This window comes from Chrysochloris asiatica, unplaced genomic scaffold, assembly GCF_000296735.1.
Source record: "Chrysochloris asiatica unplaced genomic scaffold, ChrAsi1.0 scaffold00340, whole genome shotgun sequence".
Lineage (NCBI taxonomy): Eukaryota > Metazoa > Chordata > Mammalia > Afrosoricida > Chrysochloridae > Chrysochloris > Chrysochloris asiatica.
The window spans coordinates 1,883,926-1,900,385 of NW_006408858.1; positions in this window are offsets into that span (position 1 = coordinate 1,883,926).

The window sequence follows — 16,460 nt, forward strand, 5'->3', positions numbered from 1 at the left end:
GTCAGCAGTTCGAAACTACCAGCTGTTCTGTGGGAGAAAGATGAGGCTTTCTGCTCCCATAAAGATTTACAGGCTCGGAAACCCTGTACAGGGTCGTTATGAGTTGGAACTGGCTCCATGGCACATAACAACACCTCATAGAGTACCTACTACCCCAGGCTGGGGGTTAAGACTACAGCCTCCTGATACCAGTGCATGCCTCCTGGGTTGAGCCAGGCAGGTTGAGCCTCCCATCCCCTCGTCTGCTTGAATTTTTAAAAAATGGTAAAAGTAATATATACTTGTTGATAAACAATGTAGAAAATGAAGAAAAGAAAGAAGAAAAATCATGCCCATTACACCTCCAGCAGCCTGTCATCGTCAGTCATTGGCTGTGGACTCCTCAGACATGGTTTCTGTGTATGGGTTTAGCCCTGTTCTGCCCTCGTATTAGCTCTTTAGCATCATCACAAGCACTAGATGGATATGTGCCATGGTTCCATCAGTCGACCCAGAACTCTGTGGCTCTTCACCCACTGCTCCCCAACTGGTCTGGTCCTGCTTCTCCTGGTTTCCCCTCAGGCCTCTGCACTTGTATGTGGCTGTTTAGAGTCCTTCTAGCACCAGAAACTTACAAGGTCATCTCAGCCTAAAAGCTCAGTCCACCTGTCCTTTCTTTGGTGGTTGTCTTAGGCTGGATTCTCTAGAGAAACAAAACCAGTAAAGAGTTTTTGTTGTTTTTTTAAAAACTTTTTATTGTGAATTGAGTGAAGGTTTTCAGACAAGATCCTTAGCTGTACATTTACCAAATCATACACTTGGTTTCATCTCAAAGATTACCATCGAGATGAAACAAAGTGTATTGTTTACCATTACCTTCCTGTGGTTCCCCAGTTACATATTACATTTCACAAATGAGCAAAGCAAAAATATTGGAAGCACACATATAAAACAAGAAAAAATTCATTTAAATGTCAAAAGGGCACATTCTACAAGCTAGCCTCCTGCCCTCAGGCACACAGCCTTACTCAGTTCATGGGTCTGGAGCCCGCAGCTGCTCTGTCTCTCCATGTCATCGCCTGTCATTGTCTCTGCTGTCTCTGCTTTTCTAGGTAGGGATCTCACACTCCACTCATGGTCTTCCTTAAAAGATTAACTGAGGAGTAGAGTTTTGGTAGAGATTTTCAGAGATGTACAAAGGCGAAGGGACAGTCTGCTAGACCTTCTTCACACATCTGCCACCCAGGGGAACAGGGAACTGTGGAGGTACCTCCACAAAGGCCCCTCACCTTTGGAAAGCCAGACAATCCAGGAAACCAAACCTCTGGTGAGATGCCCCCACCTCCAGTCCTCTGTTTTCTCTTCTGTAACATGGGAACGCATAGGTCTCTTATGGGCATGTATGCAGTAACACTACTCTTGGTGGTCCTTGGGGCCAGGCCCATCCCTGAAGAGCCTGCTGTTGGTTCTGCACACAGTAGGTGTTTGGGACCTTGAAGGATTCTAAGGCTGGGGCTGTTGCAGGTACTGTGCATTATGGGAACTAGGACCTTCCCTTTGGTATCTGTGTCCACTAGTCCTCTTGTCCCCAGTCCCCATGGTAGGAGGACCTCCCTGTGGGTGTGCTTCCTGTGTGTGGTGGGAGGTATGGTGATACCCACACTCCCATGGATGCTTGCTTCCAAGGGCAGGGAGAGCTGCAACTGGAGCAATGAGTCTCCCCTGCACACAACCAGGCCAGGAGCTAAAGGCACCTAAGCCCTGTCCCCTACCAACACACAGTGGTGTAGGACACCTCAGCCCTCTGTCCCTATGTAGAGGTGCACCATGGAGTAGGAGGAACCCTTGTGACGCCATGGGTTAAGCATTGCACTGCTAATGGAGAGGTCGATAGTTCAAACCCACCAGACACTCTGAAGAAGGAACATGAAGCAGTCCATGTCAGGAATGATTTACAGCCTTAGAAAGTCAGTTCTACTCTGTCCTCTAGGACAGATATAATTTGGGATCAACTCGATGGCAGTGGGTTCAGTTTTTTGGCTTATAGGATAAAGACTTCATGGGTCTGCTGAGGGTGTCAGCTGTGCCATAGAACATGCCATGACCTGCCCAGTCTGCCCAGCCTGAGGGATGGTGGGGGCATGGAGACCCTGTTCAGAAGGGGGATATGGGAGAGTGGAGGAGAGGGATAGGTGACTGTGGTGGAGATGGGCCAGGGGTGCAGGGGAAGGAGGTTGAAAGTATTGGAACAGGAAGGATGCTTGGCCAGTGTGTTCTAAGCACCTCACCTCCTTGTCTCCTCTAAACTGTTGAAGAGGGGCTTTTCTGAGCACACCTGGACCCCCAGCCAGGGGGCATGAGCTGCAGTCTTCACCTGCCCTGTCTTGTTCTGAAATTGGATAAACTCAGTACCATCTTGGAGGACTGTCTAAGGTCACAGAAGAGACAGGGGCATTGCCAGGACCCCTCTGTGCCTACCTCCTGCCTGCCATAGCCTTAGACCCAGATGGGACCAGGGGCTTGTGTGATACAAAGACCTTTTTCCATCAGAGACTTCACACTACGCAGTTGGGCATTGTCCTTTGAGGAGGCTGAAGCTGAGCATCAGCCTTGCTCATAGGCTGCTCCCCCTCTGCCCCCCAGCCACTTACTTCTTGGTGACATTTCTCTGACATTGCCCGTCTACAGGGAGCGATTGTTTGTGATGAGGCGAATTCAGTGACTCTTTGCAGAAATAATTCCAGACATTGATTTGCCAAACCTTGGAAACAGAAGCTTTGGTTAATTTTTAATTAAGCCTGTACGTCACACAGGCTTTTGTCTTCACAGGGATCGCTGACTTCTGCAGGGGGTGGGGGGTGACACCCCAGAACACAGCATAAGAGCCCAGGCCTCAGTTGTCATGGTGCAGGCAATTAACTGACCCTGACGCTGACCCCACTGATTCTGCTCAGCTCATTCAGTCGTGTTCTCCAACCCACCCCATAGGCAGGAGTCCTGAATGTTGAGCCTGGAGTTTAGGGTTAAGGAGAGGAAGGGGACTCAGTGGGGTAGGGGTACTGCTTCAGTAAGGACTGGTAGAGTTCTTACATTAGACTCTGGATCCCTAACCCTAGACTCCCCATCACTCATCACCTCAGGATGAAAACCATACCCAACTCCTGCTACACCACTAGCCTGACTCTTTACCCATACCTGTCTCCAGACACCAGGACTTGACAGGACTTAACCACATCTCTAGACAATTCATCTGTCAGTTGCTTCTGCTTGGGGTCTTCTTGGAAGTCTCTTCCCGTGGGCCTTCTCTCACAGATATGGAAGTGCTTTGTCCTTCTAGCCTCCAGAGCCCTCAGGTGGTCTTCTTCTGACCTTACTGGATAAGTCAGCCTTGGTGCAGGGTGCATGAAGAGGACGTGAACTGAGTTCCTGCTACATGTAACCCACCAGTGATCATGGTAGCCCCTTGCTCTCCCACACTGATCTTCAGTTCCACATGTAGGAGTGGGGAAGGGTTAGGTTTGTTGTAAAGCCACCTTGCCTTTGCATAGGCTGGAGAGCTAACAGTCAGAGTTAAAGTCCACAGTGTGATCCTTGGGTTCATGGGTTAATTCTGTATTATCTTCCTTCAGTTCTGGCCTCTGAATTATATTTATTAGAAATTTATCTTTTTCTGATCTGTGAAAGGTAACCAGTGGTAGATACAACTAATGATCCTTTAGTTTTCCTCTTTTGTTTATCATTTCAATGAGGCTTTTTTTTGGGGGAACTTTGATGTTTCTGTGCTCACTTATTTTAGGTGTGTCCTAGTTTATTCATTTGCTATTGTTTGGTAATGAAAGTGCTTAAGGCTATGAATTTACCTATGAGTACAGCTTTGACTACATCGCATACTTTTTTTTTTTTCAGTATAATGTGTGAGTGTATTAATCAACTGTATATTCTTAAATTTTAATCTTTTACTCTATATTATTTGAGTTTTTTTCCATTTCTAAGTGATTATACCAAGGGGAGGTCTTTTACAACATTTATAATTGCTTAAATAAAGTGGAGTCGTGTAGGATGAGCACCGAACCACAGGGTCAGTTTGAACTATAAGGTCAGTGGCTCAAACTTACTCATATACAGGGTTAGTATGCGTTGGAACCATCTCAACTGCATTTACCAACAAATAAATTGAGTGTAAGTTATATTTGCTTTGCTCTTCCATGTGGTTAGAGATTGTAGCTTTTTGGAGTTCATGGAGGCTTTCTTTTTGCTATGGGGCCCTAGTGGTACAGTGGGCCAGGAAAGTAGTTCAAACCCACCAGCTGCTCCAGAGGAGAAAGATGAGGCTGTTTACTCCCGTAAAGATTTACAGCCTCAGAAAACCCTAAGGAGCAGTTCTGCTCTGTCCTATAGGGTTGCTATGAGTAGAAATCAAGTTGATGGCAGTGGGTTTGGTTTTTTGTTGTTGTTGTTTTTCTTATCATTCAGCAAAAGTTTTATTTCTGTTTTGCTTTTTGCATATTCTGTGGATATTAAAAGGTTTTGTTTTAAATTAGGATACATGATTACATGTGTATCTGTTAATCTCATTGTCATTAATTCCTATATGTCTTTTCTATTTTTGATCCAATTTATCTTTTGTTGATTGTTAATGTTCTGCTAAATTCTCTCATAAGAACTATATCTCTCTTTTTCATTTTAATGGTTTTTTTTAATCTGCCAGGGCTGCTTTCAGCGGTGGCATCCAAAAATATCCAGGTAATGATGATGCAGATAAGCTAGGATACCATTTGTGTTGCTCTACAAGGAAGCCAGGACCATTGAAGTCAGCAAGGACCGAGGCACCTTCTCTTCTTCCCTCAGGGCTCTTGTTCTCTGCAGAGGGAAGGAGGGAGCTGGAGGCACCTACAATAGTCTCTTCTCAGTCTGGCTGCTGTGACTACTTCATGTACAGTTCATGCAAGTTTGTTCAAACACATTTACATTACTTTTGACAATGAGTAAAAGCACACCAGAAAAGCAAGTTGGGGTTGTTGTGGACTGTTGGTTGGCTTTCCTTTGTTTTTGATGGGCTCACATCTCATTCCTTGCAGCCATCAGCATACAATTCATTTCACAGATTTCCCAAGAGTCAAAATGCGTCCTCACAGCACCTGTGGATGACTGGTACTGAAAACTGAAGCAGTTTTAACAAATTCAGAGCAGCAAGCAATTCCACTTGTCATTATCCCTTTCTCCTTCAAGGGGTATGTGTTTTCATGCCCAAACTCTCAGGAGGTCTGGAGCCCATGCTTCTGGTGGGGTACTCCTGCCCTTTAAACCCAACTTCGTAGGGCTGGACATTCTTAGAGTAGCCAGTCCTCATGGATGCTGGAGTTTTTCTCTTTTTATTCTTAAAGGTGGTCCACGACTCTGGTATGACATGCGTTCACTGCCTCCAAGAAAATGCATTATGACTGAAAATCCAGAAACTTCACTGTATTGCTTCCTTAGGGAATTTCAGAGTTGGAATAAATTTTGAAAGCTTTCAAGTTAAGGAGGTGAGGCATTTTGTTTGTTGGTAACATGAGTGATGAGAGCTAGACAGTGGGCAGCAGCAAGCTGCAGCTGACTCTTTTAAATGGATGACATCCGGCTTCTCCAGGTCTGTGGGAAGATGGTGGTCACGGCCAGCTGGTCTCCTCCCCACACCACAAAGAGGCTGGGCTGTAAGTGGCCCTGTCCAGCTGTTTTTCTGAAAAGAAAGCTCAAAACCTTAACCCAACCCAGATGCTGATACACTAGCAGAGGCTTTCTGTGATAGAGTGGTTTCCTGTCACTTTTTTGGGTCCCTTGTCTGCTCCTTCTCCCTCTGGGAATTGTTGTTTGGCCATTCATTCTGTCTTTCTCATGTCGTATCTTGTGTGTTTCTCGTCTCTGTATCACTGCCCACTGGGTTTATAGACTGTCTTTAATGTGCTTTCTGCCTCACTTGGTGCTCAGTTTCTGCAGTGTCCCATCTACCGTTTCCTGCCTCTATTGTGGTGTGTTTGTTTGTTTGTTTGTTAGGATTGCTTTATTTCCCTTGGTCTGTTCTTAGCTCATTAACTAAACACTGTCTTGAACCTTTCAAGAACACAGATATGATCTCATATTTGTAAATGTGCTAAATGACTCAGTGGAAGGGTGCACTACCGAGTTGTCAGTGGGGCGCTGGGTTCCGTTCTGTTTTCTCCCTACAGATGGATCTGTGTAAGCTCAGTGGCTCTGCAGGGTGGGTAGGCCTGGCCGCTGCTGCCTGCTATAGGGATCTCAGTGTGAGTCAAAAGCAAGGAGGTTCCAGTGGGGGGGACAGTGACAGCATCTTGCAGACTGTGGTATCTATCGGGGGACAGGTTTTGGCATGTTTTAGAGGTCCTGGTGGGAGTAGCCCTGCTTTGTGTCATGGATAGTAATGGGTCTGCACAGGACATTGGCCTTCACTAGGACCTTGATGTCTGAGCCCTAGACGTCCCTTTCCCTCCTACCACTCTACCCCTGGGGAAGGTCCCTTCAGGACTTTTAGACCATCCATTTTCCTTGTGGGACACTCAAGTTAGCAAGAACTGAGTAGGACAGCTGTGGTGAGCTTGGAGCAGACAAAGCAGCATGGTGTCACCATGAACAACAGTGTTGAGCCAAGTGCCTGCTCCATTTCAGTCTCCATGCCAGTGGTGAGCTGTGTGGGTATAGGGGTGCATGCAGTTGCCTGAGGAGCATTTATAGGCCTCTGCAGTGGGGGTACATGCATGTGTGTCCCTTTGTATGTGCTGGTGTATGCCTGGCTGTGTGTGTGTGTCTGTGTGCCTGGCTGTGTGTGTGTGTGCATGCATGCATGCATCTGTGTGTGGGTGTATAGGCATGGCTGTGTGGGTATCTGTGTGTGTGTGTGTAGGTGGAGGTGTGTGCATCTGTGTGCATATATGTTTGTGTCTGTACAGGCCTGGCTATATGGGTAGTTCTGTGTGTGCCTTGGGGTGGTTCTGAAGAGGCCTCCAAACACATCAGCACTCTTTTCTGTAGTCACTCCTGCTGGACACACTGGCTCCCAGAACTCTCATGATGCATGTACATGGGATGGGGTGCCAGACAGGGCACCACAGGGCTGAAAGTCTACACTGAGTCTGGGTGGAGTGGAGTCTCCTGCCAAGCTTCCACTGTGTTGTCTGCATATAAAAGCTGGGGTGTTGCTCATTTGCTGCTGAAGGGTGGTGGGGTCTGGACCTTGTTGCCATGGACACGCCTGCTTCAGGAGCAGCTGAGCTGGCTCCCAAGGGGGGTTGGGAGCAGCAAGGCTGGGAGCCAACTCAGGTTCTGGCAGGGAGAGGGGTACCTCAGGGGCCGGGTGGACACAGAGCCAGCCATTATCTCCCAGCCTGGACCACACATGGCTCTGAGGAATGGGCAGGCCAGAGGGAGACCCTGCCCTGGATGCCATGAACTAGGACGGTGGCTGGAAGGACCCGGAAGGAACCTTTTGCTCATGACAGTGTAGACTTTACTTCCCAGATCTAGGTCCAGGTCTGCCACACTTCTGGTTTACTGGGTTGAGAAGAAGGCAGGGGGACAGGGAGGTGTGTCTCAGTCTAGAGAGCAAGTCTCCAGGTAGTGGTGGCTCCGGGCTCTGCTCCTGGCTCTGCATCCTCCAGTGTATGCTGGAAGTGGCAGGGGCTATGGGAGGTACCAGCTGTGCACCTGTCTTCCTGTCTAGCAGCCTCTAATGTTGGAGCCACTAACGTTTCCATCACCAGCCAGGTCTCTTCCTGAACCTCATGTGTGCAGGGTCCCTCAGCCCCTGCAGCCTAACAGTCCTATCTGTCACCCTCCTTATGCAAGGCCGGGACCCCCTCCTTCCAGCTGCATGGGCTCAGACACCCCCACTTCTGACCCATCCAGAACCAGACACCCCCAATCGCCCTACCACTACCACCCAGCCCCTGAAGTGCAGCAGCCCTCCATGCCCACGTAACTACAGGGTTCCCTTGAACCAAGCAGAATTGCCACTCTCTCCTTAGATCATTCTGTGGCTCCCACCACACCCCATCTACATGGTATTGTTTGTTTGCTCCATCCACCCAATTGGGCTGTGGGCACCATGCCAGCAGGGACAGCTTCATGGCTTGGGGACCTGGTGTCCCACAGGCTGGCACACAGAGGCTGGCACCCTGTGTCTTCACTGAAATCCTTCTTGGGAGGTTTGGACGAGCCTGCTGAGTCCCACAAAGTTTCAGTTCCTGGCTAGTCCTGGTCTCCCAGGAAGTGTAAACAGGTTAAAGCCAGCAACTTTGCTAACTAAGCCCTGGGAGAGAGCGTCCCTTTGTGGGCAGATACACACCGATCCTGGATAGTGGGCTGAGTCAGCTGATAGCAGACTAGATGAGAGGGTGTGTGTGTGTGTGAGATGGTGCTTCCATGGGATGTAGGGAGGTAGGTGTGCTGACTGAGGGAGCTGTTTTGTCAGGGGTGGCCCCCTCAACCCACTACCCAGGATCTGTGTGTATCTGCCCATAAAGGGCACTCTTTCCCAGGGCCAGAGCTGTGCCCCACAAAATGGGCTTAGTTAATGAAGTTGTGCGGGTCAGACAGAGGTCGATTGGGGTGGGATATATGGGCACAGCGCCCAGCGTGGAGGAAAAGCCAAATGCCTGGGTCAGCAGTGGGCAGAGACCTCCCAGGATGGAAGGCACTGACCGTGCCCGGGGCCATCTCCTGGATTTCAGGCCTGCTGGGTTGTGATCTGGGAAATGGGGATCCTGACCACCCTCAGTCTCCATGACTATGAAGCTAGGAGTGTGGATGAGGTGGCCATGATGGGGGGTGGGGGAGGCTGAGAGGTTATGGACCACCCCAGGTGCATGCCAGGTTCCTTTTTTCTGGGTCCGTGTGACCAAGCCCTGGACTCATAGTTTCCTTGTGGTCATATCTTCCAGATCCTGGAGCAAACCAAGCCACAGTGAGCATCCTTCTGGTTTGGACTTCTGAGGCTGTAACTGCACCAAGTTTGCATCAGCGGCTCAGCCCAGAGAGAGCAACCAGCTGCCCCAGGCCACAGAGCTTCTCTCTAGGGTAAGCAAGCAAAAATGGGGCCCTAGAAATGATGGAACCGTGAACTGGGCGGGGCCTGAACACCCGTGAGCCATCATCTTGTTCAGATCTTATGCCGGGCCCCCTCCATCTGACCAGCTTCATGGCTTCCTCTAGCCACCCTCCAAAGACTTTTGTGTCCAACCAAGCCCCCACTGGGTTGCAAGCCCGGCCCGATCCCTGTGGCTGGCCTGAGTAGTCCTTGTCATGTGAGACATCCCTGTGCTGACATCCTTTTCCTCTAAGTCAAGTCAAGTGTGTTCCTTGTCAGAACAGTGGACAAGAAAGTGGGAATCCCCAGCACCTCCAACAGAGCCAACTCATCACTGGCGCACATTCTGCACAGTTCACCCAAGAACTCTGGACTCTGGGCTGAGGCACAGGGAGTGGCATCCCTTGGGCAGACTGGTTCCCAGTCTAAGCCCTTGACCACCAAGCTTCTCTATCCTCTATCCTGTCTTCCTTGGCTATGTGACCCAGGGGGAGGGGGACTGGGTCTGGGGCCCCCCAGAGGCTTACTGGTCACAGACTCCCAGGGACTGCACCCCACCACCCCTCAAAGGGGCTTTGTGTCACCACAAAGAGGCTCTGTCCCTCTCAGAGGAGCCTGACTGTTGCCATGGTGATGGAGGAGGCTGGGAAGAAGGGGGTTCACCGACTGGGAGGGGTAAGGGTGTTGGAGGTTGATGGCACTGGCGCACACAGGCAGGCCGCTAGCTCTGCTGGCTGCTTCCCCCCACCTAGCTAAGGCCCTCAGACTGGCTGAGGGTGCCCGCAATCCATGCTTGGTGGGTCATCAAGGCATTTCACAGGCCCTGGGCTCTTGGCCAAGGTGGGCTCCCAGACCATGGTGCCAGACCAGCCTGTGTGGGTTTGGCCTCAGCTTGGCTTAGAGCCTCAGTCTCCTCAAGAATGCAGTAGTCCCTGTGTCTGTGCCAGAGTGTAGTAGGGAGGGACTCGTCACTGCTTCCTGCATTGTTCCTGTCTTCCCGAGACATGGGGATAGGGTGGGGTTGGGGTAGGAGGTGACTCTGGAGGCACTGGATGCAGTGGCCCAGCCTCTGCCACCGTGATCCTCTTCAGTAGGAACAGCCCCCTACCCGCTTCCCTCCACAGTCTCACGCCAATGCTTGGGATGGGCTGGCCTGGCTGCGTAGGCAGAGACCACACTGTTCACAGACAGACCCCCAGCACCCTCCCCTGACTGCAGACCAAAGCTCCCCTGGTTCTTAACCTAGGAGCTTCCAGGAAGTGGCTGCAGGGGCCACAGAGGACATTCCAGATGCTCACGCAATGGCCCTTGGAGTCTGCAGGCCATTGCCCTTGGGCCATGACTGTAGTTGGAATCTGTGTTAGGCACAAGAGGGTTAGCTGCCTAGTTCATGGGTTGTCTCAGAGAAGTGGATCCCAGGGGAAGCTAGGAAGCCTGGGTACCACAGTTGGCAGAGGGCATATGTGTCTCTATGTCCCCCTCAAGCCGGAATCATAAGCAGAGACCCATTGGCAGCTCTGCATCTGCTAAATCCAACATTGCTCACCTAGTTTATTAGTCCACCACCTGCTCAGCCCCTGGCCCCAGGTCTGTACCCAAACCTCAGGCTCTCCAGGCCCCAGTTTCCAGGCCCCTTGGTCTAACCTTCCCATGATCTCCTGAGCCCCACTTCTTCCTGCACCAGGTCTTGGCAGAATTTAAGCTTCAGCCCACATGCCTCTCTGCCCTAAAGGGCAGACCAGCACTGCCAGTCTGCCTGCTTGCTCTTGTGCGGTGGCGCCTCATTAGTACTGTGGAAGACCCAATTCATAGCAACCCTATAGGACAAAGTAGAACTGCCCCATAGGGTTTGAACCACCAACCTTGTGGTTAGCAGCCCCCAACACTTTTTTTTTTTAAAGTTTTTGTGAATTGAGTGATAGTTTACATGGGAGAACATAGGTTTTACACTCATCATTTGATTGCAATGATTGCAGTTTTCTCCGTGCATCATCATTCAACAGTACTTACTTCTATTCCCTCTGTTTTTTGGTGGGAGATGGGGGATGTACACAAAAACACTCAGGAATATGTAACCATTTAAACAACCAAAGGGCACATTCTGCAAGCCTGCCTCTTGGCTGCCAGCACACAGCCTTTCTCTTTCCATGAGTCTGGAGTCCTCAGCTGTTCCTTCTCTCCATGTCATCTATGCCTCCATCTGTGATGTCTCTGCTTTTCTGGATAGGGGCCCACATTCTGCTCATGCTCTTCTTCCTTGATGGTCCCAGAGTCCACTGTTTCTGGAGTGTAAGATTAACTACTTTCTCCTTTTTGTTACAAAACTTCTACCTTTACAGTTGTGACAGTCGCAATTAGTCACGATAGCAATGATTCACTGTTGAATCATACCATCTAGACAAGTTCAAAACTATTCAGTGCGGACTCTGCCTTCCCCCGCACACTCTGAAACTAAACTCCCTCTTGAAAACTTGTAAGACTTTATGCCTTTATAGTCCCCCCATTTTAGGTAGCCAATGTCTAAGTTGCCCAGCAGCCCCCAACACTTAACCACTATGCCACCAGTGTCCCCAAGAAAGAATAATCCCTGCATATGGGAGTTTTGTCCCTGTGTATGGGAGTTGTCTTCCATGTGATCTTAGGGTGCTCTTTAGGAGTTGGGGTGGACAGCCTGGAGACAGAGGAGGTTACCGAGGGGCATGTCTACTCCCAACATGCACTGAAATCACTGCTAGAGAAATCTCATCTCCTGACTGAATCCATTACCAGACAGTGGTGACCATTTGGTCCTAGATGAGATGGACCTGCTTGGAGGTTTTAGCCTTTGGCAGAGATGAACGTGGACTCCACTTCTGGTGAAATTCATATCCTGGTCTGCTGTTCTGGCCCTGCTTCCAGCTTTGGCAGAGCTACTATCCTTGTGGGCTTGTCCAGAAACTCCTGCTGAGGGGTCATAGTAGGAGTGACCACAGAAAGACAAGACTCTGTGTACAGTCCCCCGGAGGACCAGTCAGGTCGCATAGGGAGCAGGTCACTTTGCTGGCAGCTCAACAGGCCAAGGACAAAGGTGGCTTTGTCCTTGTGGTACCTAGGTTCAACTTCTGCTGGGTCACTTGCTAGCCCCATCCTTCCTATCAAATTTGGGGAGTACAGAGGCAGGAGGGTATGTGGGGGTAGGCATAATAAGATCTGACTAATTGGCAGTTCTCTTTCCCCCATGGAACATTCACTGTCCTCTTACAGATGGCCAGAGAGCAAGGGCAGGACTGGAGCCCAAGCCTTCCGCCTACCTCCCCCTGCTGGCCTGACCCTTAGGAAATTCCTCTAATTCTTCAACCCAGATTGGACTCCGTCCCCATAATTTGATTTTCTGGAGCCGGGTTTTGGCCAACTCCTTCTGAGGAGGAATGTCTGGATTGGCAAGAAGACATCACATGATGTCAGCTTTGGTTTCAGGGGAAGAATTCAGCTTCTACTCTGTAGTTCTCTACCAAAGCCTGCCTTTGTTCCTGTTGAGCCCCAGCCAGTTTTGCCACAGAGGGCTTGGAGGCTGGGATCTGGGGGCTCCTCTTCGCAGTAGAGTGTTTCTGAGCCTTGTTCTTGCCCATCTGCCTACCTAAGTGCTCACCCACTCATCTTGCCACCTTTTACCCACCCCTCTCTGATCTCCCCCTTCCCATTCAGCTTCCTCTCTTCCCACCTGTCCATACTCCTGCTCATTCTTTCATTCATATATCCATAAATCCATCAACCCATCACATACTTTGTTCATCTGCTCACCTACCCATCCAACTTGTCTACCCACCAATCCATCATCTTCCCATCAGTTTGCTCTCTCACTCTTCACCCATTCCTTCACCTCCCTCATGCATCCTCTCCCACAGCCACCCATGTTCACACATCCTCATCCTCTCATCCTCCCATTATTTAGTCATTCATCTATTTCCTGCCATCCAACTTCCCTACCTTCCCATCCATCCAACCATTCTTCTATCCTCCTGTCGCTCCATCCATCCATTCACTATGAACGTACCCATCTACTTACACCACCCATCTACTTACACCACCCATCTATGTATGTGTCCTCCCGTCTGTCTGTCCATCCACCATCCTACTGAACACCTACACACTCATCCCCCTACCCTTTTTCCATCTCCCTATTAGTGATATTGAGCAGTTTGCTTTGCCTCTCTGGCCTTCTTTTCTTATGTATTACCCTTGTGCAGTGCAGTTCTGTGAAACAGTGGGTGGGGGCTCCTGGCCGACAACCAATGTCAGTTGTCATTGTGACTGAGTTATGGTTTCTCTCCTACAATTTTTTTATTTCAAGTCTGGACCCTGATCCTGCCCTTCCAAGCCCTTCTCCCCAGTTCCTGGGTCATGCTTTCTGGCCTGAACACTGGTGTTGTCACCTGCCTCTGGGGTGGGGTCACTCCTGGATAACCAGGATTGGACAGGCCTTTCCTCAGGCCAATTACCTCCATTCCTGCCTGGGACAGGTGAGGCTGTCTGTGGACAGTATGTGTGAAGGGACAAGGTAGCTTACTCAGCACTTTCCCAAGCTTGCAACTGTTCTTCACTCAACGGGGAATCCTCCTCACCCACTCCTGAGCATGGTGGTTTTTGGTTGGTTTTGTCTGTGAGCAACGAGAGAGAGAAGTTTCTTTCTCTCGAATCCATGGGAAGCCCAGTAGTATTTGGTCAGGGACTGGGATGTCATTCTACCATGTTGGGCCCAGACATAGCATCTTTATATGTTGTTGCTCTGAGCTGCCTAATTTCTCTTTCAAAATCTCCTTGTGTCCCCGTGTGGCTGCTTGAACTTCAGCAGCCCATGCATCCTGCCACAGCAAGTGCCTACCAACTGTCCAGCTACCCACCACATTCCAGTCAATGGGAAGGAGGAATGTGGACAGCTCAGGGGATGCCTCTGACCTTCAGGATGCTTCCTGAATGGGTTTTTTTCTTGAGCAGCTATGCGGCCAGCAAAACCTAGGGGACTGTTACCTGGGAGACAGAGATGGAATCATGGGGGACCATGTAGATTCTGCCTCTGCCCTTGTTGTTGTTAGGTGCTGTCAAGTTGCTTCCAACTCATAGTGGCTTTTTGTACAACCAAATGAAACACTGCCTGGTCTTGCACCATCTTCGCCATCTTTGCTATGTTTGAGCCCATTGTTGCAGCCACTGTATCAATCCAGCTATTGGGTTCTAGGTAATAAGCAAGAAGCCTTGAAAGGCTGCTCAAGCACAAGCCAATGGTGGCTTATCCAGAGGTCTGGGTAATTGATTTCTTTGTGTGAGATCAGCCCAGCAGTCCTCATAGAGCAAGTGGTGGAGATCATTTGGGGTAGAGGGGACAGAGCTGGGCAGGATGTCCAAAGACTGTATGTTGTAGTGATGACAGTTCCAGGTGGTGCCCACTTGTGCCATGGACCCCTGAGTCTAGGCCACCATCACACCCTTCACAGGCTCTACCCCTGACTCTTTTGAGGTAATATTGTCCACTTCTACAGCTGACACCCTGTAGACAGCTGATGTTTGCTACCTGGCAGAATCTTCTATATTCTCACCACTTCTAAACTCCTCTACGGAAGGCATATTTTAATGAAGGGAGCACCAAAGCCATCTGGTTGGTTAATCACCAACACTGAGGGTGGTTTTCTCTGACTTGTCACATGGTCAGAGGCCTTCACTCTGTGTCCCAAGTGGCGAGGGCTCCACTCTCATGCAATCGAAGCTGCTGAGTCTTCATGAAATGATGTCATGCTCCCAAAAAAAGAGATTTCTGTTGTTTTATGGCTAAAAGAATTCCTCCAGGGAAGAAGCATTAGGATGAGATCCTTCAAGGATGGTGTGAGCTGGTGACTGAGGCTTTGGTTGGTGGTCCTCAGGGGTTGCCCAGCAGGCAGCAGCAAGCTTTCTCAGGTAGATAGGAGGCCAGAGAGGAAAGTGAGGTCACCTGAGGCCCCTCAGCTGACCTCCAAAGCTCTCTTGTGACAAAGCAGCAGGTCTAGTGCCCACTTCCAGCCAGGACTGGGTGGCTCTACCCCAAACCATAGCTGGGGAGAATGGCTCTGAAGTCCCCTGGAGGATCCTAAAATTCCAGCATACTTTGTATTCTGTGTCATATCATCACACATAAGGGGGCTTCAATAAAATTCCATGATCTTTTCATTCTGTTCTTCCACGAACTTTTAGAAGCCCCCTCCTATTTGCTTTAAAATTAAAAATGATACTTTTGAGTTGTGATCAGAAAAGCTGCCCTCTGGGGTGCTATCCTGGGATACCCTATACCCGTGTGTCCTCCTGCACGGTGCTATGGACCCCAGGGAGGCCACTCTGTGGGAAGGAAGTGAGTCTGGGCCTTGCCCTCTAATTGCCTAGCTGTCGAGCCTCATGCCAGGGTAGCCTGCCTACTGAATGCCTGACTGAGATGACATAGTTGGCACCTCTGGACTCAGCACCTCGAACTCTGTGGCCAGAGGGGTGCACCCTTTGGCCTAGTGAGGTTGTAAGTGGTGGGTTGCCTGGCTGGCGTTTGGGATGCTGCTAAGGAGACACAGTCATTTTGCTCCAAATGAGCCAGATTGGACAATGGAAATATCAATTGGGGAGGCAGGAAGCGTTGGTCACCTTCTTACTGTGACCTCTAAAATCTTGAGGATTTTATAGATCCCCTCCTGAGTACTCCTTTAGGGTGAGTCTCCTTGGATCTAGAGGTGGGTGGACATGCTGGGAGGGCTGCCCCAGCACTTGTTATACCTGGGGTCTGCTGGGGGTGGAGAGCCATGGTGCATGCAGGTGGACCCTGAGGGAACCTCCTCCTCTGTGTGAGGCCAGCACCTCAGACTCACCTTCCCCCACTTTATGCAGCCTGGCCACAACCACACAGGCTCTAGGGCAGCTTCCCAATACACGCCACCCCTTGGTTCCAAATACGAACCCTGATGGCACAGTGAATTAAGCATTGGGCTGCTAACTACAAGGTCAGAGGTTCAAACCCACCAGCCTCTCTACAGGGAAAAGATGAAGCAGTCTGCTCCCATAAAGATTTCTAATCTTGAAAACCCTAGGGAGTAATTCTGCTCTGTCCTGTAGGTTTGCTAAGAGTCAGGATTGACTCAGTAGCAGTGGGTTTGCTTTGTTTTTTTGGGGGTTTGGGTCCAAGGCTCCATAGAGGATGGCTGATGTTGCAAACAAGACTAGACTGAAGGCCCCTGGTGACTCTTGCTACCTACCCCGATCCCTTCTCCAGCTGCCCTCCCATAAACGAAGGCTCTTCCATATCCGCCTCGGACCTTGCCACGAGGATCGATCCATAAGCACACAAAGCAGAGTCTCTGCCCTGGGATGAGCCCGTATTAGTGTTGGCACATGTGTGCATGGGCGGTGGTGGGTT